We start from the raw sequence: 23,251 nt of genomic DNA, 5'->3' as shown, positions 1-23,251 counted from the left end.
GGGCAGTGTCACTGGCCCTCATATGTGGGATCCGAACCGGGGCCCTCTGGCATCCCAAGCCAGTTCTTAACCATTGCGCCACTCGGCCAGCCCCCAATAGTTTTTTTGGTTGAGTCTTTGGGGTTCTCTCTATATAGTATCATGTCATCCGCATATAATGACAATTTTAGTTCCTTCTTACCAATTTGAATAGCCTTTTATTTCTTTTTTTTTTTGTCTGATTGCTGTGGCTAGAACTTCCAGAACTATGTTAAATAAAAGTGGAGAAAGTGGACAACCTTGTCTTGTTCCTGATCTTAAGGGGAATGGTTTTAGCTTTTCTCCATTGAGTATGATGTTAGCTGTGGGTTTATTATAAATGAACTTTATTGTGTTGAGATATGATCCCTCTATTCCCACTTTGCTAAGAGGTTTTATCATAAATTGCTGCTGAATTTTTTCAAATGCTTTGTCTGCATTTATTAACATGATCATATGATTTTTATTTTTCAATTTTTTATGTGGTGTATCACATTAATTGATTTGAGAATATTGAATATTGAGCCAACCTTGCATACCAGGGATGAACCCCACTTCATCATAGTGTATTATCTTCTTAATGTATTGCTGAATTCTGTTTGCTAATATTTGGTTGAGGATTTTTGCATCTATGTTCATCAGGGATATCAGCCCGTAGTTTTCTCTTCTTGTAGTGTCTTTGTCTGATTTTGGAATCTGGGTGATACTGGCCTCATAGAAAGAATTTGGGAGCCTTCCCTCCTTTTGCATTTTTTGGAATAGTATGAGTAGGATAGGTGTTTTTACCAAACATTTTTTTGGAATGTTTGGTAAAATTCACTTGTGAAGTCATCTGCTCCAGGGCTTTTGCTTTTTGGGAGCTTGTTGATTACTGATTCAATTTCCTTGGTAGTAATCTTGTAATGCTGGCTTGGTGGTAATGAATTTCTTTAGCTTATTCTTTTCTGGGAAGCTCTTTATCTTTCCTTCAATTTTAAATAATAACCTTGCTGGATAAAGCAATCTAGGTTGTAGGTCTTTGTTTTTCATCACTTTGAAAACCTTCTGCCACTCCCTTCTGGCCTGCAGGGTTTCTGTAGAAAAGTTGGCTGATATTTTTATGGGGGTGCTCTTATAAGTAACTTGCTGTCTGTCCCTTGCTGCTCTTAGGATTCTGTCTTTGTCTTTAACCCTTACCATTTTCACTATAATGTGTCTTGGTGTGGCCCTTTTTGGGTTCATCTTGGTTGGAACTCTCTGCACTTCCTGGGCTTGTATGTACATTTCCTTTGTCAGGTTATGGAAGTTTTCAGTCATTATTACTTCAAATATGTTCTCGATCCCTTGCTCCTTCTCTTCTCCTTGTTGTTGAGCTTGATGTTATCACTCAGCTCTCTTAAACTATTTTCAATGTTTTTTATTCTTTTAACTTTTTGTTGTTCTGCTTGGGTGATCTCTGCTGTTTTGTCTTCTAAGTCGCTGATTTGATTCTCTGCTTCCTCCAAACTAGCAGGCCTGCCCTAAAAGAATGAGTAAAGGAAGTTCTCTAAACAGAAAGAAAATGATAAAAGAAAGAACCACGGAGCATAAGGAAGAATGGAAGACCACAAGAAGCAAAAATATAAGTAGAGAGGGTAGGCTTACCTTTTTCTCTTGAGTTTTTAAAATTATGTTTTATGGTTGAAACAAAAATTTTATCATTGATGTGGTTCTACATGTATGTGGAGAAAATATTTAAAACAATTGTATTTAAATGAGAAAGATAAAGTAATGTAAATCCACATTTATAAAACATTCCATCCAACAACATCAGGAAACACTTCTTTTTCAAGTGTCCATAGAACATATAACAAAATAGACCATATTCTAGGCCATAGAAAAGGTTACAGATCAAACAGAACAGAAGAGAAGTGAAATCATACAGAGTGTGTTTTCCAACTACAGTGGAATCAAAATAGAACCCAACAACGGAAAGATAACAGCAAAACTGTCAAACTTTTGGAACACACTTCTAAGTAATAGAGGAAGTCTCAAGATAAATTTAAAAAATACATTGAACTGAATGGAAATTAAAATACAACATATAAAATTTGTGAGATGCAGCTACAGCAGTACTGAGAAGGAAATTTATAGCACTAAAATGCATACATTAAAAAAGAACTATCTCAAATCAATAATCCAAGCTCACATATCAAGAACCTAGAAAAAGAAATACAAAATAAACCCAAAGCAAGAAGAGAGAGGAAATAATACAGACAGAAGCAGAAATCAATAACATTGAAAAGAGAAAAATAATAAAGAAAAATCAATGAAACAAACAGCTTGTACTTTTGAAAAGATCAATAAAATTAACAAACCTCTAGCAAGACTGTCAAAAGGAATTACCAATATCAATAATAAAACAAGAGCTGTTACTACAGTCCCCACAAACATCAAAAGGATAATAAAGGAGTACTATGAACAACTCTAACACATAAATTTGACAACTTAGACAGAATAGACCAACTCCTTGAAAAACACAAATTACCACTACTCACCCAAAATGAAGTAGAATTTTGTTTGAATAGCCCTGTAACTACTAAGAAATTGAATTCATGATTTTAAAACTCCTAAAAAAGAAATCTCTAGGCCCAGATGGCTTCACTGGGAAATTCCACCAAATGTTTAAAAATGAATTAACACCAACTCTATACAACCCTCTTCCAGAAAATAGATAAGGAGGGAATACTTCCAATTTTTTTTTGAAGCTAGCATTACCCTGATACCAAAGCCAGGTAAAACAGTACAAAAAATAAAAAACTGCAGACCAATATACCTCATGAATTTAGATGTAAAAATCCTTAACAATATTAACAAATAGAATTCAGCAATATTGAAAAGGAATCATGCCACAAATGGGGTATATTCTAAACAAGCAAAACTGGTTCGAGAAAGGAAATAAAAGAATAAGATCAGAAAGAAAGACATAAAACTGTCCTTAATGGCAGATAACATGATTATCTATATAGGAAGTCCCAAGGAATCTACAAAAAAAAAAAAAAAGACACAAAGAAAAAAGAAAAGAAAAACAACAACTTCTAAAATTAATAAATAAGTGTAGCAAGGTCATGAGATACAAGACAAACAATACAAAACAATCAATTGTATTTCTGTACATTAGCAATGCATATGTGGAAACCAAAATTAAAAATACAATACTATAGGGGCTGGCCCAGTGGTGCGTTGGTTAAGAACTGGCTTGGGATGCCAGAGGGCCCCGGTTTGGATCCCACATATGAGGGCCAGTGACACTGCCCTCTACAGCTAAGATGCTGAACAACAGCTCGATCTGGAGCTGGGTAGCCATGAGTCGCTGACGATGGCATGGGCTGCAGTCCCCTGCTGCAGTGGGCTGCTATAAGCTACCGTGTGTAGCTGGCAGCCGCCATGAGTGGCCGTCCAGAAGCCGGCGACTGATCTGCCTCACCCAGGAAGAGCGCAATGATGGTGCCAGCTTGGGCCAGTGAAGCGACATCCTCCACAACTAGATTGAAGAACAAAACAACAGCTACTTGTCTGTTCCCCTTCCCCCGATTCCCCAATAAAATCTTTTAAAAAAAAAAAGAAATACAAAATCTATGCACAGTCACCCAAAAAGATTATTTACCTGTAAATCTAGCAAAACATGCACACTGGATGGCCAGCTTTAGACCACACCAGAGCACCACCCAGACTGCAAATAACACACTCAAAAGGCAGACTGGGCAGGCACCAGAGCCCTGCTAAAGCTAATCTTACTTGGTAGGGTCAGTCCCTGCACAACAATTCTTCCACTGTATCACAGCCAGTCCTCACAAACAATCAGCCTGAGGGTCAATCCCTCACAATGACATGCCAATAGCATTCAAGACTCAGCTACAACAGGAGGATGCATACAACCCACCCAAGGGACACACCTGCAGCACCTGGCTCAGGTGACCTGGAAGACTGTGCCACTGGACCCTACAGGACATTAACAGTCAAGATAGAGTAGGTAAATGCTATGCTTGCCTCCTCTCACAATTAAGTTGCCTTCTCTCATAATTAAGTTCACAAACTTGCCACCATGGGCTTACACTGGCAACACTGTACAAACAGATCTGTAAGGTTTCATAACCTTGGTAGGTCAATGTCTCACAGCTGTGTTCATGTTGACATGTAGAGGTATCTTGCTGAGTGGCATTCATTGTTGTTGCACGGTTTTGTGTGCCGTCACAAAGATGTTTGAGCTTGAATTAGAGCAATGAACATACATTAAATTTATTGTTAAACTTGGCAAGAGTGGAAGTGAAATCAGGGACATGTTAGTCCAAGTTTTGGGGGATTATGCCATGAAGAAAATGGCAGTATACAAATGGATGAAACTTTTTTCTAAGGAGAGAGAACGTGTCGCTGATGAAGAGAGGTCAGGTTGGCCAGTAATGAGCAGGACTGACAAAAACATTGCAAAAATGTGTCAAGTTGTGTGTCAAAATTGTTGGCTGACTGTGAGAAGCATAGCAGACCAAGTAAACATCAATAGAGAAACAGTTAGGAAAATCTTAATGAAAAATTTTGGCATGAGAAAGGACTGCAAAAATGGTTCCAAAGGAGCTCACCAATGAACAAAAGCAAAGAAGAGTTGAAGTTTGCCAAGACTTTTGGAGAGGCAAGAAGATGTTTTGGTCCATGTTATCACTGGTGATGAAACATGGGTGTACCAATACAACCCTGAAACAAAGCATCAAAGTGCACAATGGAAGTCAGCCAATTCTCCATGGTCAAAAAAGTTCCATCAGTCCAAATCAAGAGTCAAAACAATTTTGCTAACCTTTTTTGATATCAGAGGGATTATTCATTATGAATTTGTACCAACTGGACAGTTACCAAGTACCAAGTTTACTATTTGAAAGTGCTGAAAAGGCTGCATGAAAAAGTTAGACGACCTGAACTTTTTGCCAACAATTTATGGCTTTTGCATCATGACAATGCATCAGCTTACATGGCACTTCCTGTGAGGGAGTTTTTAGCCAATTAACAAATAACTGTATTGGAACACCCTCTCTACTCATCTGATCTGGCCCCCAGTGACTTCTTTCTTTACCCGAAGATAAAGGGAATGTTGAAAGGAAGACATTTTGATGACATTCAGACATCAAGGGTAATATGATGACAGCTCTGGTGACCGTTCCAGAAAAAGAGTTCCAAAATTGCTTTGAACGGTGGACTACGTGCTGGTGTCAGTGCATAGCTTTCCAAGGGAAGTACTTCAAAGGTGATTGTAGTGATATTTAGCAATACGGTATGTAGCACTTTGGCTTTGCAAACCTAATTTTTAGACCTTGTATTACATAAGGCTACTCTACTAAGACTGGGAGACATAGCAGCTCTGCTTGATACATGGAGACAAACACAGAGAGGTAGCCAAAATGAGGAGACAAAGAAATATGTTCCAAATGAAAGAACAGAGCCAAGCTCCAGAAAAAGCTAAAAAAAGTAGAGACAAGCAATTGACCAGCTCCAGAGTGGAAAACACAAGTTATAAGGATGCTTGATAATCTCATAATTTCAACAAAGACATAGAAAACATAAAAGTGGAGATAGAAAACATAAAAAGAACCAGTCAGAAATAAAGAATACAATACTAAAATAAAGAATAAATAAATAATAATTAAAGGGAATCAACAGTAGATTAGATGAAGCAGAGGATAAAATCAGTGATTTAGAAGATAAGGTAGCAGAAAACACCCAATCAAAAGCTAGAAGAAAAAAGGATCCAAAAAAATGAGGACAATTTAAGGGGTCTCTGGGGCAACATCAAGCAAACCAACATTCATATCATAGGGGTAATAGAAGGAGAAGAGAGAGAGCAAAGAATTGAAAACTTAGCTGAAGAAATAATGACAGAAAACTTCCCTAATCTGGCAATGGAAATAGACATCCAAACCCAGGAAGTATAGAATTCCAAACAAGATGAATCCAAAGAGGCCCACACCAAGATAGATCATAATTAAAATGCCAAAGGTTAAAGACAAAGAGAGAGTCAGTTAGTTACCTGCAAGGAGCTCCTATAAGACGTCAGCTGATTTCTCAACTGCAGGCCAGAAGGGATTGGTACAAAACATTCAAAGTGATGAAAATTAAGGACCTACAACCAAAATTACTTTACCCAGTAAAGCTATTATTAATAATTGAAGGACAGATAAAGAGCTTCACAGACAGGAAAAAGCTAAAGGAGTTGATCACCACCAAACCAGTATTACGAGGAATCTTCAGGGGCTTATTTAAGATGAACAAATATATATATGTGAATAATAAAATGACAATAACTGCACATCTATCAACAATTACCTTAAATGTCAATGGATTAAATGCTCCAATAAAAAGACATAGGGTGGCTGAATGAATAAGAAAATAAGACCCTTACATATGCTGCCTACAACAAACTCATTTCAGATAGAAAGACACAGACTAAAAGTAAAGGGATGGAAAAAATATTTCATGAAAAAAAAAAAAGCTGAAGTAGCAATACTTATATCAGACAAAATAAACTTTAGAACAATGGCTATAACAAGAGACAAGGAAGTAATTTCACTTTTAGGTATTTTTCTGAAGAAACCCAAAAGACTGCTTCAAAGAGACATGAGTATCTATATGTTCATTGCAGCATTATTTACAATAGCTAGGATATGGAGGCAACCTTGGTGTCTGTCAATGGATAAATGGATAAAGAAAAGATGGTACATACGAAGTCAGACAATTAAGTTCAACCTCATCGTAGTAAAAGTACTGCATACCTCATTGCTGAATATCACTATGGTCACCTTTGAAGTACTCTTCTTGGGAAGCTATGCATTGATTCCAGTGTCTAGTCTACCCTTCAAAGCAATTTTGGAACTCTTTTTCTGGAATGGTCACCAGAGCTGTTGCCATATTACCCTTGATATCCTGAATGTCACCAAAATGTCTTCCTTTCAATATTTCCTTTATCTTCAGGTAAAGAAAGAATTTATTGGGGGCCAGATCAGGTGAGTAATGAGGGTATTCCAATACAGTTATTTGTTTACTGGCTAAAAACTCCCTCAAAGACAGTGCTGTGTGAGCTGGTGCATTGTTGTGAAACAAGAGCCATGAATTGTTGGTGAAAATTTCAGGTCATCTAACTTTTTCACGCAGCCTTTTCAGCGCTTCCAAATAATAAACCTGGTTAAACTGTTTGTCCAGTTGATATAAATTCATAATGAATAATCCCTCCTATATCATAAAAGGTTAGCAACACCATTGCAACAAGTTTGTGAACTTAATTGTCAGATCCTATGCTGCCACCATCCTTTGGCTTTGAAATCACCTCCACATTTTCCACTCAGCAGAGAAAAGAGAGGATGTAGAAATTGAATGGAATGAGGAGGCAAGACCTAAAAATGGAGCACATCACTTCTGTCTACATTCTTTTGGTCATAATTTGGATTTATGATATCACTTACTAGAGGGTTGAGAAATGCAATTATCCTACGTGCCTTTATAGCATCATTTCTGCCATAAAGACCCTTCCTAGTTGTTCCTACCAGTGGTCCCTGTCATGAAAGTACCAATGTTCATACCAAAGATATTATTCCCTGATGCTCCCTACCACCTATCTTGGAGATGCCAGAGCAGGGCTGGCTCCTTCAAAAAGCAGAGAGAAGGACCCACTCTAGACCTCTATCCTGCACCCTGTTACCCAGGTCTGAGGAAGCTTAGCTTTTCTCATGCCCACTGAAACAGCTTTAACTTCAGGCCTTAGTCCTTTCCCCATCTAAGCTCACACTTCCACCATAATCTGCTTCTACTCATCCCCCTTATCCTCCCTGAAGACTCATATAAAACAAAAACAAAAAACAAAACAAAACAAAAATAACAACAAAAAACCTTTCCTGCTTTATTAGCCTAAAAACAAAAAACCTGGGGATATCACCTCATGAACATTTTGAATATTAACTCCCTGAAGATCTCCAACCCTCCAAATATGCAAGGAGTTGAGCTCTGTACCTCAGTCAGGAGTGGCCTGGGTCCTGCTTCAGTTGATAGTTAATCAGCCCAAACATTGTGGCAGAAAGGGATCTAATGAGTTCTGGCTCAGACATCTTGTGCTTACAATGCCATATGTGGAGAACCTCCAGACACCAAGTACATATATGGATTTGGAGCTCAGAAGAGAAATCTAAACCAGGATACTCTATATATTTTATATTTATAAGATACAGATTCAGCTGCTGTTACAAAACTCAAAATAACAGTGGCTTAAATTAGATGAGGTTTCATTCTCCCTCACAAGCATATGCAATCCAGGACTGATTCAGAGCTCAAAGGGGTCAGGTCCCAGGTTTCTCCTGTCTTGTTGCATGTTCATAGTCCAAGATGACTCACTACCATCTGCATTCCAGCCAGCAGAAAGGGGCTTTGGGCAAGGAGAGGGCAAGCCCTTCCCTTCAGGAACATAACCCTGAGAGATACACATATCACTTCTGCTCACATCCCAGAAATTAGTCACAAGGATACATTAGACTGAAAGGGAGGCTGAGCAATGTAGTTATTATTCCAGGCAGCGATGTGCACAGTTTATTTCTATTGCTTTGGAGGAAAGGAAGAGTGGCTATTCTGGGATGGCTAGGAATCTCTTGCCACACTCCCCATCAATAAAACATTTTTGAACACGTCTCCCCCCAATATACGAAGTGTGATCAAAAGATACAGTGAATGTTTAAATTTTAAAAATTATGACAGTAAAGTCACATTGCAATTAATCCCCCTCAAAATACTCCCCCTTGCTTTGAATACACTTATTCCATCATTCTTGCCACTTTCTGAAGAAGTTCTGGAAGTCCTCTTTTGTGAGCATCTTTACTTCATCCTCCATCATGACAATGCTTCATGTCACACATTACTTTTGGTATGGCAATTTCTGTCAAAAGGAAACATTATGGTGTGTTCTCATCCACCTTATTCACCAAATCTGGCACTGTGCAACTTCTGGCTCTTCCCCAAAATCAAAATGATCATGAAAGGTAAACATCTTGAATCGATTCAGGACATTGAGGCAGATACGACAGCGCAACTAAAGATACAAAAGAGGACTTTCAGAACTGCTTCAGAAAGTGGCAGGAATGATGGGATAAGTGCATTTGAAGTGAGGGAGAGTATTTTGAGGGGAATTAATGGAACTTTGTCTTTTACTGTAATAAACATTTTTTAATTTAAATATTCACCTTATTTTTTATCATTCCTGTATATGACAATACCAATCCCAAAGTGCCTAATTGTCTACCCCGGGCTCTTCCCACTTAACCTAGGTATACAAACTCTCAAGTTCATAATTCCCCTACTCTCTTCCCTTTAGTGCCAAGGATGTGTTCATGACTAGATGGTGTCCCAGAGATCCTCCGACCAGCCAAGTTGACTTTAATGTGGTATCTGGGGGCTATCAGGACACCCTCCCTATTGAAGGCAAAGGGAGCTGTGCCTTCTCATGCAGGGTCTAGCTCCCTGATGTGAGAGCAGCTAGAGCTGCTAGAGACAGGGGTCAACTGTCACTGAAGCAGGACATTTCAGGGCCACTGTGCAGCTCATCTCCAAGGCAACCTCATACACAGCTCTAGGAGTTGAGGCAGAGATCAGTACTTGTCAGAACCATCCTTAGCCATGGGCATGGCCTTCATCTCTTGCCCAACTTTTATCATCAAGAAATGGGTGAAAGCAAAATAGACGTAAAAATGAAGACTACAATAAAAGACAAAAAAGGGCACTATATAATAATACAAAAGGATCAATCCAACAAGAGGACATAATCCTAGTAAACATCTATGCACCCAACACAAGAGCTTCTAAATGTATAAAACACTTTATGCCTGACATAAAGTCAGAGATCAACAGTAGCACTATCGTGGTAGGGGACTTCAACACCCCATTGTCACCAGTGGACAGATCCTAAGACAGAAAATCAACACAGAAAGAGTGGCCTTAAATGACACTTTAAACCACTTGGATTTATTGATATTTTCAGAGCATTTCACACCAAAGCAACAGAATATAATTCTTCTAAAGTGCACATGGAACATTTTCAAAGGTAGACTACATGTTAGGTACACAAAACAAGTCTCAATGAATTGAAGAATATTGAAATCATGTCAAGTGTCTTCTTGACCACAATGCTATGAAACTAGAAATCAATTATAAGGAGAAAGCTGGAAAGCACACAAATATATGAAAGCTGAATAACATGCTATTAAATAGCAAGTGGGTCAAAAATGAGATCAAAGAAGAAATCAAAAGCTTTCTTGAGACAAATAAAAATAAAAACACAACAACAAATATCTATGAGATGCAGCAAAAACAGTCCTAAGAGGGAAAGTCATAGCAATGCAGCCTATCTAAAGAAACAAGAACAATCCCCAGTCAACACCTAACGGAACTGGAAAAAGAATACCAAAACAAGCCCAAAGGGAGTACAAGAAAGGAAAAAATAAAGACCAGAGCACAAATAAATGAAATAGAGACCAAAAAAACAATACAAAAGGTCAATGAAACCAAGAGCTGGTTGTTTGAAAAGATAAAAAGTATCAATAAACCCTTAGCCAGATTCACAAGAAAAAGAGAGGGCCCAAATTAATAAAATCAGAAATGAAAGAGGAAAAGTGACAACAGATACCACAGAAATACAGAAAATTTTAAGAAAATACTACAAGCAACTATATGCCAACAAATTAGACAATCTGAAAGAAATGGATAATTTTCTAGAAGCATACAATCTTCCAAGTCTGAACCAAGAAGAAGCAGAGATTCTGAACAGACTGATTACTACCAAAGAAATTGAATCAGTAATCAACAAGCTTCCAACAAACAAAAGTTCTGGACCAGATGGCGCCACAGGTGAATTTTACAAAACATTCAAAAAAGAATTAACACCTATTCTTCTCAAACTATTCCAAAAATTACAAAAGGAGGGAAGGTTCCCAAGCACATTTTATGAGGCCATTATTACTCTAATCCCAAAATCAGACAAAGACTACAGGCTGATATCCCTAATGAACATTGATGCAAAAATCCTCAACAAAATACTAGCAAACTGGATTCAGCAACACATGAAAAAGATCATACACCATGATCAAGAGGGATTCATTCCTGGTATGCAAGTTGGTTCAATATACATAAATCAATTATTGTGATAAACCACATCAACAAAATTAAAAATAAAAATCATATGATCATATCAGTAGATGCAGAAAAAGCATTTGACAAAATCCAGCAGCCATTTATGATAAAAACTCTTAACAATGTGTAAATAGAGGGATCATATTGCAACATAATAAAGCCCATACATGATAAGTCCACAGCTAACATTGTACTCAACGAGGAAAGGCTAAATCCTTTCCCATTAAGACTAGGAACAAGACAAGTGTGTCCACTTTCACCACTTTTATTCAACATAGTTCTGGAAGTTCTAACCACAGCAATCAGATAAGAAAATGAAATGAAAGTCATCCAAATTGGAAAGGAGGAAGTAAAATCATCATTATATGTAGATGACATGATATTATATAGAGAGAAAATCTGAAAGACTCCACCAAAAACTATTAGAATTGATAAATGAATTTAGTAAACTAACAGGATACAAAATTAATATCCAGAAATCAGTTGCATTTGTATACACCAATAAAAAACTATCAGAAGAACAAATCGAGAAATCAATCCCATTTACAATTGCTTCAAAAACAATAAAATACCTAGGAATAAATTTAACCAAAGAAGTAAAAGACCTGTACTCAGAAAATTATAAGACACTGAAGAGAGAAATCAAAGAAGATACAAAAAAAGAAAAAAAAAGAAAAGAAAGAAATACCATGTTCATGGATAGGAATAATTAATACAGTTAAAATGCCAATACTACCCAAGGCAATATATAGAGTCAATGCAATTCCTATCAAACTATCAAGGACGTTTTTCTCAGATATAGAACATATAATCCTAAAATTTATATGGAACCATAAAAGACCCCAAATAGCCACGGCAATCTTGAGAAATAAGAACAAAGTCAGAGGTATCACGCTATCTGACATCAAATCATACTACAAGGCTATAGTAATCAAAACAGTATGGTACTGGCATAAAAACAGACACATAGATCAATGGAATAGAATAGAAAGCCCACAAATAAGTCCATCCATATATGGTCATTTAATCTATGAATTGAAGCAAGAATTTACATTGGAGTAAAGGTAGTCTATTTAATAAATTGTGCTGGGAAAATTGGACTGACACATTCAAATAAATGAAAATGGACCACCTAATTATGCCATATACGAGAACAAACTCAAAATGGATTCAAGACTGAAATGTAAGACCTGAAAACCATAAAACTCCTAGAAGAAAACATAGGGAGCAAATTTGCAAACATTACCCTTAGTAATATTTTTAGTGATATATCCTCTTGGGCAAGGGAAGTAAAAGAAAAAATAAACATAGGGATTACATCAAACTTAAAAGTTTTTTCACAACAAAGGAAACCATTAATAAAACAAAAGGGAAGCCTACTGAGTGGGAGAAGATATTTGCCAATGATATATCTGATAATGGGTTAATGTCCAAAATTTATAAAACACTCATTCAACTCAACACCAGAAAAGTACAAAACAACCCAATTAAAAAATGGGCAAAAGATATGAAGAGACATTTCTCTAAAGAGGACATACAGATGACCAACAGGCATATGAAAAAACTCTCAACCTCACTAATCATTAGAGAAATGCAAATAAAAACCACAATGAGATACCATCTTACCCTGGTCAGAATGGCTATCATCAATAAATCAACAAACAAGTGCTGGCAAGGTTGTGGGGAAAAGGGAACCCTGTTGCACTGTTGGTGGGATTGCAAATTGGTGCAGCCATTATGGAAATCAGTATGGAGGTATCTCAGAAAGCTGAAAATGGAACTACCTTATGACCCAGCAATTCCACTCTTGGATATCTGTCTAGAGACATCCAATACGCTAATTTGAAAAATATACGCACCCCTATGTTTATTGCCATGCTATTTGCAATAGCCAAGACTTGGAAACAACCGAAATGCCCATCGGTAGACAACTGGATTAAGAAGCCATGGTACATTTATACAATGAAGTATTACTCAGCTATAAAGAAGAATGAAATCTTACTATTCACAATGATATGAATGGACCTAGAGAACATTATGCTAAGTGAAATAAGTCAGTCAGGGAAAGACAAATACCATATGATCTCACTTATATGTGGAATCTAAAGAACTGAATAATTGAGCAAAGTAAACAGAAATAGTCTCAGAGATATAGAGGAAAAACTGATGGTTGCTAGATGGGAAGGGGGTGGGGAGATGAGGGAGAAGGGGAAGGGATTAGACAGCATAAATTGGTAACTACATTATTGCCACAGGGATATGAAAGACAGTTTGGGGAATATAATCAATAATGTTGTTAAAATTTTTAGGGTGTCTGATGGGCACATGTCTTGTTAGAGAGACCACTTCATGGATGGTGTAGAGGCTTGACCACTGCACTGTACACCTGAAGCTGATGATAAATAATATTGTATGTTAACTCTAATTTAATATATATATAGTCACAGGGTATAGAATATAGTCTGGGGAGTGGAGTCAATGGAATTGTAATAGATATGCATGATGTCGGGGGGGCAATGGATTGGGAGTGGGGTTGTCACTTTGTGAGGGGTGAAAAGTATAACTACTGTATTGTTTTGTACACCTGAAACTAATTTTAAAAAAAAAGAAATGGGTGAGAGAAAAGAGAAGGTGATGAATCTCTATAAGCATTTGAGGAAGGAGGATGCCATTCGCAATAGCAACAGTGCCTATCCCTAAGGAATGACCCTCTACTGTGCTCTACATCCAGGGTCCTCCCAGCAGAATTCTCGTCCATTTGGTTTACTGGCTACAATAAAGAAGGACTGCTCCTCAAGGCCTTCCCTGGGGCTGCTCCATTGATGACTCTTTGTTAGGCCACTCATGAGTTGAATGGAAGTAGGACTCTAGGATAAGAATGATGAAAGGAATTTGGGAAACTGCTCACCTGGACCAGGATGAATCTGGGCACTATCCTTGAAGCTCTCCTGGGCCATACCTCTGGCTAGACCTGATGCTCTCCAGGCCCAGTAACTTCAGTATGATATGGGAGCTGGAGGAGGCATCCCACAGAGGTCAAGAGAGGACCCTAGGCTTAGATGGTGGTTTTCGCTAGAGATACTAATGGGGGAGAGCCACCCGCTTCCTTTCAGTAGGAACAAAAGCTACTGACCCAGCTGCCTCTGAATTGACACTTTCCCCATCAAATTATTTTAAAGATAAAATAGGAAAATATGAACCTCATAAAGAGGGCTGAACAAATCCTGATATTTGGGCTAAATAATACAAAAAAACTTAAGGCCAAAACAGCTATATGTTGCCCTGGAAAAACTTGTGAGGCCGCTGCTGGATTTCTTGGGCATCTCAGGGAGTGGAATTCACTGAACACTTAGTGAGCATTCTCTAGGCCCACTCTCTGAATCTTGGAGATGAAGAGGAGTTCAAGGAAAAGGTGGGAAGTGTTCTAGGCTGAAGGAATAACATGTCCAAGGAACCAAGTGAGAGAAAACCATCTATGCTGGCAGGTTAAATACATGGTTAAATGCTAGACCAGGCTGGCCACAGATGAGGGAAGGAGGGGAGCAGATGCTGTGGCTAGAGAAGTAAGCTATGGCCAGATATGATGTTATGTGGTGGAGAGCTTGGGTTTTATCCAAAGAGCAAGAGGGATCCATTGAAAGATTTTAAGCAGAGACAAGACATGATAAGATTTGTTTTAGAAATGTGGCAGGGTAGTGTGTTAAGAATGCAACGTGACAGAATAGCCTATTGAGAGGCTAGCCGTGTCTTGCTTTCTGCATTGTAGGCTCCTTGGTAAAGAATGAAAGGTATTTCCACTCCTCTTCCTCCTCACTCCCACCCCAGGATGGGAGCCAAGCTATTGTACCTTTGAGGCCTGGGCTTGCTTATCCACAGGGGAAACTGACAATGTTTTTGTATTTTTTGAGGCAAAAAAAAAAAAAAAGGAGACTATGTCAGGTCAGTCTGCCTCTTTGTTTTAAAAGGCCTGGGTCCAGCCAGAAAGTGTGCTGAGTGCTGAGGAAAGGAACTAGACTCAGAGAGGTTATGGGGTGTGTGAGAGGCCTCCAAAGAGGCTGAGGTCCCGGAACTTGGTGACTGGTGATTATAGGGATAAGGAGAGGAAGGAATCGAGACTGTCCCAGGTTTCCAACAGGACTAATGGGAAGATGGATGGTGGGACTGAGCGGAGGAGAGGGTGCAGTTAGCTCTCAGAAGAGCAGGTCCTGATAGATCTGGGCAGTTAGCAGCTATGAACTCTGGGAGAGGGAGGAAATTTCATGGGTACCCAGCTGCCAGGCACCCTGTTGATCTCTCTTTCCCAGGCATTGACCAGGAAGAGAATCTCCAGGGTTGATGCTGAAAGGAACTAACCACCTTTTGCATTGATAGGAAATACCCAAGGCAAGCTCCAGGCTGGGACTCAGGAGGCCTAGCCCAGCCACGAAGTGCGTTGTGAAGTGGAGCTTATCCATGGGCTCTGAGGCCTCATTTTCTTCACTGGTAAAACAAGGGCCTTGAACCTGATGTTCTGTGCATCTCCTTCTGTCCTGCACATTCTGTGAGGTTGTGAGGCTGCACTCAGGTGCCAGATGGAGCAGAATTCATTGTCACAGCACAAGCACACAGAACAGCCTGGGGAAGTGGGCCATCAAAGAACAATTCCCCAAAAAGGGGCTTTGAGCCCGGCTATGAGCCCCTAGGTTGTAAGTGAATTGAGAACAGCAGACATTCTTCCTACTGCCTCCCTGCTGGGTGGAGGACCACTGCCTGGCAAGGTGCAGAATGCAGGCACTAGTTCCTACGTGCTGACTGGCCCACAAAGCAGACCAGTGTTACCACCCTGGACTCCACCCTCAGCCCTTTCTCTTCAAGCTGCACAATGCGGCTTCTTGCATGGTTCCTGCCACCTCTCAGGGCTATCCTTACAATATAGAAGCACTTTTAGAGGTTGTGACTTATTTTCCATTCCTTTTCTCTAACCAGTTCTCCTCTCCCTCCCTACTCTGCTATCCACAGGTTTTCGCTCTCCTGGTTGCTGAATTCATCTTTCCTGATTACTTTCCTCAGGAACTGGACTCCCCTGAGAGAAAAGAGAATATGTGACCAGTGGCCTGACGCCCTGGAGGGATGAGAAGGGTGACAGTTAATGGCAAGAGAAATGTAACTAAATTTATTCAGCAAACTGTGAAGGCCCAGGCTTTACAATCTCTACACATAGGGGAGTCATATTGTTATCTCCATTTTACCAATGAGAAAACTCAGTCTCAAAGAGTGAAATAACTTACTAAGATCACAAAAGCAGTATTTAGGGTAGGAAAATAATATTTCCTCTACTTAGCTTAGGTTCTCCAGCTGGGGCCCTATAATTAAACTGACCAAAGAGAGAATAGAAACTTATTAATGTGTACATCACACATGTACACATGGGAGCACCCAGTGATGAGTACACCAAAAGGATGTTTAGAATGTTGGCTTATATACCATCTTAAGCTAAATAAAGGAAGGAGGCTTCTGGGCAGGGTAGACAAGTTATGAGACTTTGACCAACCAAAGTATCGTATACGAGAGATATTTAGTAAGGTTGTCATGCAGATTTAAATCCATGCCTTTCTACCGTAACAGCTCTCTTATCAAGTGTAATTTTCCTTTACAAAGGAAAACTTGCTCCCCATTTTTAGAGCTTTTCCTGAGCCCCTGGTTCTCAATGACCTTTAACTCTAAATAATCCATATACCAGAAAGGCATATTTTGGGGTGGCATATTTAAATATAAATCAGGATTTAAACCCAAATATCCTTGGGTTTGTGTTTCCTTTCCAGTCTCTCAAAAGAATGTTTATTGACCATCTACTTTGCACCAAACACTGTACCATGCACTGGGGAGTCAAAGACAAATGAAACAATGTGTGGCCTTCAGGTATTTGCAGGCCAGACAGGAGACAGACACATAAAAGCGTGTACCACACTGAGTGCCACACTGAGACATGTACAAAGTCCTGTAGGACCTCAGAGCAGGCACAGGCTAAGCAAAGCTATCCAGAGGAGATGACATCCCAGGGGTGTCCCAGAGGATGAGTTGTAGTCTACCAGGCAGAGAAGGGGTCAGTACGTGTGAAGGCACCTGGGCATGAAAGCATGTGATATCATTGCCTAAGTGGACAGAATGCCTTTGCACCTCCAGGGCAAGGATGCTTCCTGCCAGCATCTGCGGGTACCAGAACTGGTGTAAAGGTCGAGGTGATGCCCTTCCTCCCCTAGTCCCTTTCCAAGGGGACTCTGCCCCCAAACCTGGCTTCCTAGGGAATGGCTCTGCCAGAGCTTAAGGCCCTTTTGACAACCACAGCCCTCCCCACTCAGCCGATCTTCAGTTTATCTAAGCTGCTGGATCCCTTTGGGTTTGATACCATCGAATTGGTTGTGGTTAATCCCATATTACCTCTCCCTGCAGAAGCTAGAGGGCCTCTCTGCACCTTCCATCAGGTCTTAGCCCCTACAGAAGTTTCTGTTATCTTGCTCATGAGCCTCCATCCCACAGACAGGCAAATTTGCATATAAATAACCTGCCAGTACAGGAGGCTGCAAGAGGCACCTGGTAATGACTCTGTTTATTACTCTGGAGAGAGAAGGGGAGCAAGGCCTGTGTGCTCCGTGGCCCAGTCAGGACCGCTACATTTTCACCTGCTGTTTGGCTGAGAAACAGTCCATAGCCCTCCAACTGCAGAGGAGGGACAAAAGTAAAGCTACTCAAGGACTCCCCTTCGAGAAACAATGAACAATGCATCCCAAGACCTGAGATCACAGGAACCACCATTGTCACCAAGGCTGATCCTGGCGGAAAATGTATGCGAGCAGCCAAGTATGTCTCTAAGGCTAGGTGCAGTTGGGGGATGTGAAGTCAAGTTAGATGGGTCATGTCCTCAGAGAAGTGCACATTGCAGAGGACATGTCACAGACCTAGGGGGGAAGCAAGGTGAGGGTTGTGCAAATCATGGTGTGCACTGGAGGTGCTAGAGTTAGTCCTTGGTCCTAGAAGAGTAGATGTAGAGATAGATAGATAGATAGATAGATAGATAGATAGATAGATAGATAGATAGATAGGCCTTGTCTGGGTAAAGAGCAGAAAAGGAAACATTCCAGGCCAGAGGGAATGAGGTGAGCAAAGACACGTTAAATGAATGCATCACTGAGTAGACTACTGGGAGGGCAGGGGCGTAGGGAGAGAAACTGGAAGAGCAGCAGAAAGTGTGCAGGCAGGGTAGGCTTTAGTTAGCCTGAATGATCCCCACATGACTAAGTTGTGACTTGATCTCTTAGCACCTCAAAGGCTTTTGAAGACAGGAGTGGCATCAGTGGGAGCCACTCTGTGGGCTAAAGCTATGGCTGCTTCAAATGTGGACTGGCCTAACGCTTACTTAAGAAGGCAAAAGGGATCACCCTTAGCTGTAATCTGACATCCACTAACACACAGGCAGGGCTTAGTTTAGAACAGAGGGCATACCTCAAGAAGGGGAAACCAGGGGTCAGTGAGAGTCTGGAGTCTTGGAAGGTTCAGGTTGAGGACAGATTCAAAGGACAGGGAATCTATGGTTGGAAAGGCAAGGCAAGGGGACTGTTGGGAAAATGGAATTAGAAAAAAATTCTTCTCCCAACCCAGAAACCATTCCTCAAAGGTAGTAGAGACAGAAAACAGTTTTGTTATTGAATAAGCATTAAACCAGAATGTGGTGCATATCATATACAACCTGCTAACAGATTGCGAAGGTCAGAACAAAATCTCACCCCCTTATAGAGTGTAGGGAACAAGGACCTTTTTCCCTATACCCACCTAGATTCAATGGCTGGAGCCTGAGAACCAAACTGATAAAGGACAGAGAAATAAGAGAAAAAAGGTTTAATTATACACACATGCATGGGAGTTCAAAAGAAAACTATGGTTCAGAGGTAGCCAGAATTTAGGGGCTTATATATTTTGGAAGTTCAGAATGAGTGACCCCAAGATGGGTCTTTGTGATATGAGAATTGTTTTGAGCAAAAGGCAATTTTAGCTGTAAACTCAAGAGAAACTTCTGTCCCTCCCTTAACTATCTAGAACTTGAATTAGGAGCCTTGCCCATAAGAGATTATCAGAGACAACATCTGTTGACCTATCTATAGGGCAAGGCAAACTTCTCTTTTTTTTCAAAGATTTTATTGGGGAGTTGGGGGAGGAGAACAGTGCTGGGGAATCAGGGGAAGGGGAACAGACAAGTTGCTGTTGTTTTGTTCTTCAGTCTAGTTGTGGAGGATGTTGCTTCACTTTCAAGCTGGCACCATCATTGTGCTCTTCCCGGGCGAGGCAGATCAGTCGCTGGCCTCTGGACGGCCACTCATAGCGGCTGCTGGCTGCTCATGCTGGCTGCCGGCTACACATGGTAGCTTATGGCAGCCCACTGCAGTAGGGGACTGCAGCCTATGCCATCACCGGCAACCCACGGCAGCCCAGCCCCAGGTCAAGCTGCCGTTCACCACCTTAGCTGCACAGGGCAGTGTCACTTGCCCTCATATGTGGGATCTGAACCAGGGCCCTCTGGCATCCCAAGCCAGTTCTTAACCAACGCGCCACTCGGCCAGCCCCAAGGCAAACTTCTCTTTACTAAACATCTGCTCTTCTTATCATCCTGCATGACCCTTTGAAGCCCCCAAGGAACCTTGTCTCATTCCTAGCTCAGAATATTTTATACAAGATCTGAGAATTAGGTTCTCGAACTCAGAAAAAGAGCTACATATCTCATTGCTGAATATCACTATGGTCACCTTCAAAGTACTCCCCTTGGGAAGCTATGCACCGATGCTAGCACCTAGTACACCCTTTAAAGCAATTTTGGAACTCTTTTCCTGGAATGGCCACCAGAGCTGTCGTCATATTACCCTTGATGCCCTGAATGTCATCAAAATGCTTCCTTTCAATATTTCCTTTATCTTTGGGTAAAGAAAGAAGTCACTGGGGGGTCAGATTAGGTGAGAAGGGAGGGTGTTCCAATACACCAGTTATTTGTTTACTGGCTAAAAACTCCCTCACAGACAGTGTGGCGTGAGCTGGTGCATTGTCGTGAAGCAAGAGCCATTAATTGTTGGCAAAAAGTGCAGGTCGTTTTTGTCTAACTTTTTCACTCAGCCTTTTCAGCACTTCCAAATAGTAAACGTGGTTAACTGTTTGTCCAGTTGGTACAAATTCATAATGAAGAATCCCTCTGACATCAAAAAAGCTTAGCAAAATTGTTTTGACTCTTGATTTGGACTGATGGAACTTTTTTGGTCGTGGAGAATTGGCTGACTTCCATTGTGCACTTTGACGCTTTGTTTCAGGGTCGTATTGGTACACCCTTGTTTCATCACCAGTGATAACATGGCACAAAACATCATCTTGCCTCTCCAAAAGGTCTTGGCAAACTTTGACTCTCCTTTGATTTTGTTCATTGGTGAGCTGCTTCAGACCATTTTTGCACAGATCTTTCTCATGTCAAGATTTTCCTTTAAGATTTTCCTGTTTCTCTATTGATGTTTACTTGGTCTGCTGTGCTTCTCACAGTCAGCTGACAATTTTGACGCACAATTTGATGAATTTTTGCAATGTTTTTGTCAGTTCTGCTCGTTACTGGCCACCCTGACTTCTCTTCATCAGTGATGCATTCTTTCTCCTCAGAAAAACACTTGGTCCATTTGTATACTGCCGTTTTCTTCATGGCATTATCCCCATAAACTTGGACTAACATGTCCCTGATTTCACTTCCACTCTTGCCAAGTTTAACAAGAAATTTAATGTTTGTTTGTTGCTCTAATTCAAGCTCAGATATTCTCGCAATGGCTCACAAAACTGCACAACAACAATAATGAATGCCACACAGCAAGACACGACCACACATCAACATGAACACAGCTGTGAGACACTGACATACTAAGGTTATAAAACCTTACAGAGCTGTTTGTACAGAGCTGCCAACGTAAGCACATGGTGGCCAGTTCATGAACTTAGTTGTCAGACCTTGTATGCCTAGATTCTCCCTTCCTATCCCTTTGACCTTCTGATGCATGTAGGGTCTCTGCCTCTCCATGTATGTGGGGTTCTCATATATATTAAATTTGGTAATTTTCTCATGTTAATCTACCTCATGTCTATTTGATTATTAGGCCAGCCAAAAGAACCTTAAATAAAAGAGTCTTCCTCACCCACAATACCATCTTAAGCTATAGATAAGGAAAAAGGGTTGGGAGCTTGAGTGGAGGAGGCACATTTTGAGAAAGTGACTAGTAAAATTATGATAAACAAGACTTGTTTAGTAAAGTGTGTTTTGCAGAAGTCAATGCCTTCTCCTTTGATAAGAGCTGTTTTAAGAGTCTCCTCTTCCTGCAATAGGAGAGGGAGATACTTCTACAAATGGAAATATCAGTGTAAATTTCCTTCATAAAAGGGAAACTTATGCTCTATGTTTACCGCTTTTCCTGCATTTGCTATTCCTCAATGGCCTTTAGCCCAAGATAACCCATATGCCATATTTTGGGCTAAATATTCTGGTCTCCTTCAATAGCTAAACAGATACAACCCATTACATACATGCCCATTGTTTATCCATCAAGATAAGCAAGAACTAGTCCTCAAGAGGCTTTGACAGCACCATTTTTCATACATTGTTCATCCTGACATTACATGGTAACTGGGATGACAGTCTGCATTAGCTTCTCGGCTTTATCCAGAGGTAAAGCAAATTCCTCATAAGCCAGTAGGTAGTATTGCAAACGGGAGGAAAGCACCCACTAAAGGTAAGCTCCCACCCTCCTGAAGAAACTGGGAGAGAGAGGCACTATCTTCTTTGATGTGTGCATTTCAAAAAGATGGCTCCCAGGTCCTTGAGGAAATAGTTGTCAGACTGGCAAAATACTTATTTAGTCATTAAAAGGAATTATGTACATTTGGAAGAGATAGAGAAAGACATTCTGAAACAAAAGGGAGAGGGAAAGAAGCCTCTTCCCTTATTTCCAACAGGGTGAATTAAGGTATGCCTCTTATTTTAGTTTATATTTACGCTTTCAAGACCAGTAGGCTCAAAAGTAGCTAGGTCCTCATGGGAAAAGCACTGATCTCACATCAAACCTGTTTGAATCTCACTCTTCCTTGTGCTAGCTGGGTGAATAGGCCAGCTCTCCTCTCTGAGGTGGTTTCCTCATCATTGAAATGTGGATTATAATTGCTACCTCATAAGTTCATGAGAAATAAATGAGGTAATATTTTAAAGTCACCTGGAACACAGAGGGTACTTTGAAATATTAATCTTTGAAATTAAAATGTACAATATCATGATGGTTGGAAGGGTAGGATAAAGAATATTTCACCAAATTCTAAAACACTGAAACTGGAGGATTCCTTTAACACCAGCATGATACGGTTATGGAGCAGATCAGAGTGTAACACTCTTCTGAGCTGCTGGGAATACATTAAGGTAGCTCATCTCCCTAAGAGGTGTCTGAAAAAATAAATAAGTTAGGGAAGGGTTTAGGATGCTCATGAATGCTAGCTCTAAGTAAGCTGTTGGGGCAAGGCCATAACTCTGAGGTTGACAAGGATCTAAGGGTAAAGCCTTTCCTATGAAGTAGTCTTGGTAACACTGTCACAGGCAGTCTCTGGCCAAATAGATCTATCACAGATTTGGACTTAGGGGAGAATCCTTCTATTTCTGTGCTCTACATCCCACAGTTCCCCCAAGTCCCCCAGGATGACAGGATGAATTTGCAGTAGTACCGTCTTTACTACTCCCTTGCCATTTCTACCAAAAAGCAGCATTGTTCAGCCTCCTGCCCCACCACCAGACACCTGCCCACCTGTGCTCAACATTGGGGAACGGGGGCACAGAGAGCCACAGTGACCAAATTATATGCTCCTCTGCTCTCGTCAGCCCCCACCCCTACCCTCTGCATCTGTCGGGGCTGCCTTCCTCTTTCCTCAACAACAGGATTCGAGGGAGGCGGCTCCCATCCTGGGGAGCTGGGGTGGAACATTCATATGTTCTTATGATTTCTCTGCTCCTCCCAAGGACAGATGGCGCAGTTCCTCCCTC

This window comes from Hipposideros armiger, unplaced genomic scaffold (genome assembly GCF_001890085.2).
Source record: "Hipposideros armiger isolate ML-2016 unplaced genomic scaffold, ASM189008v1 scaffold_396, whole genome shotgun sequence".
Taxonomy (NCBI): Eukaryota; Metazoa; Chordata; class Mammalia; order Chiroptera; family Hipposideridae; genus Hipposideros; species Hipposideros armiger.
Note: the sequence above shows the minus strand (reverse complement) of the source record.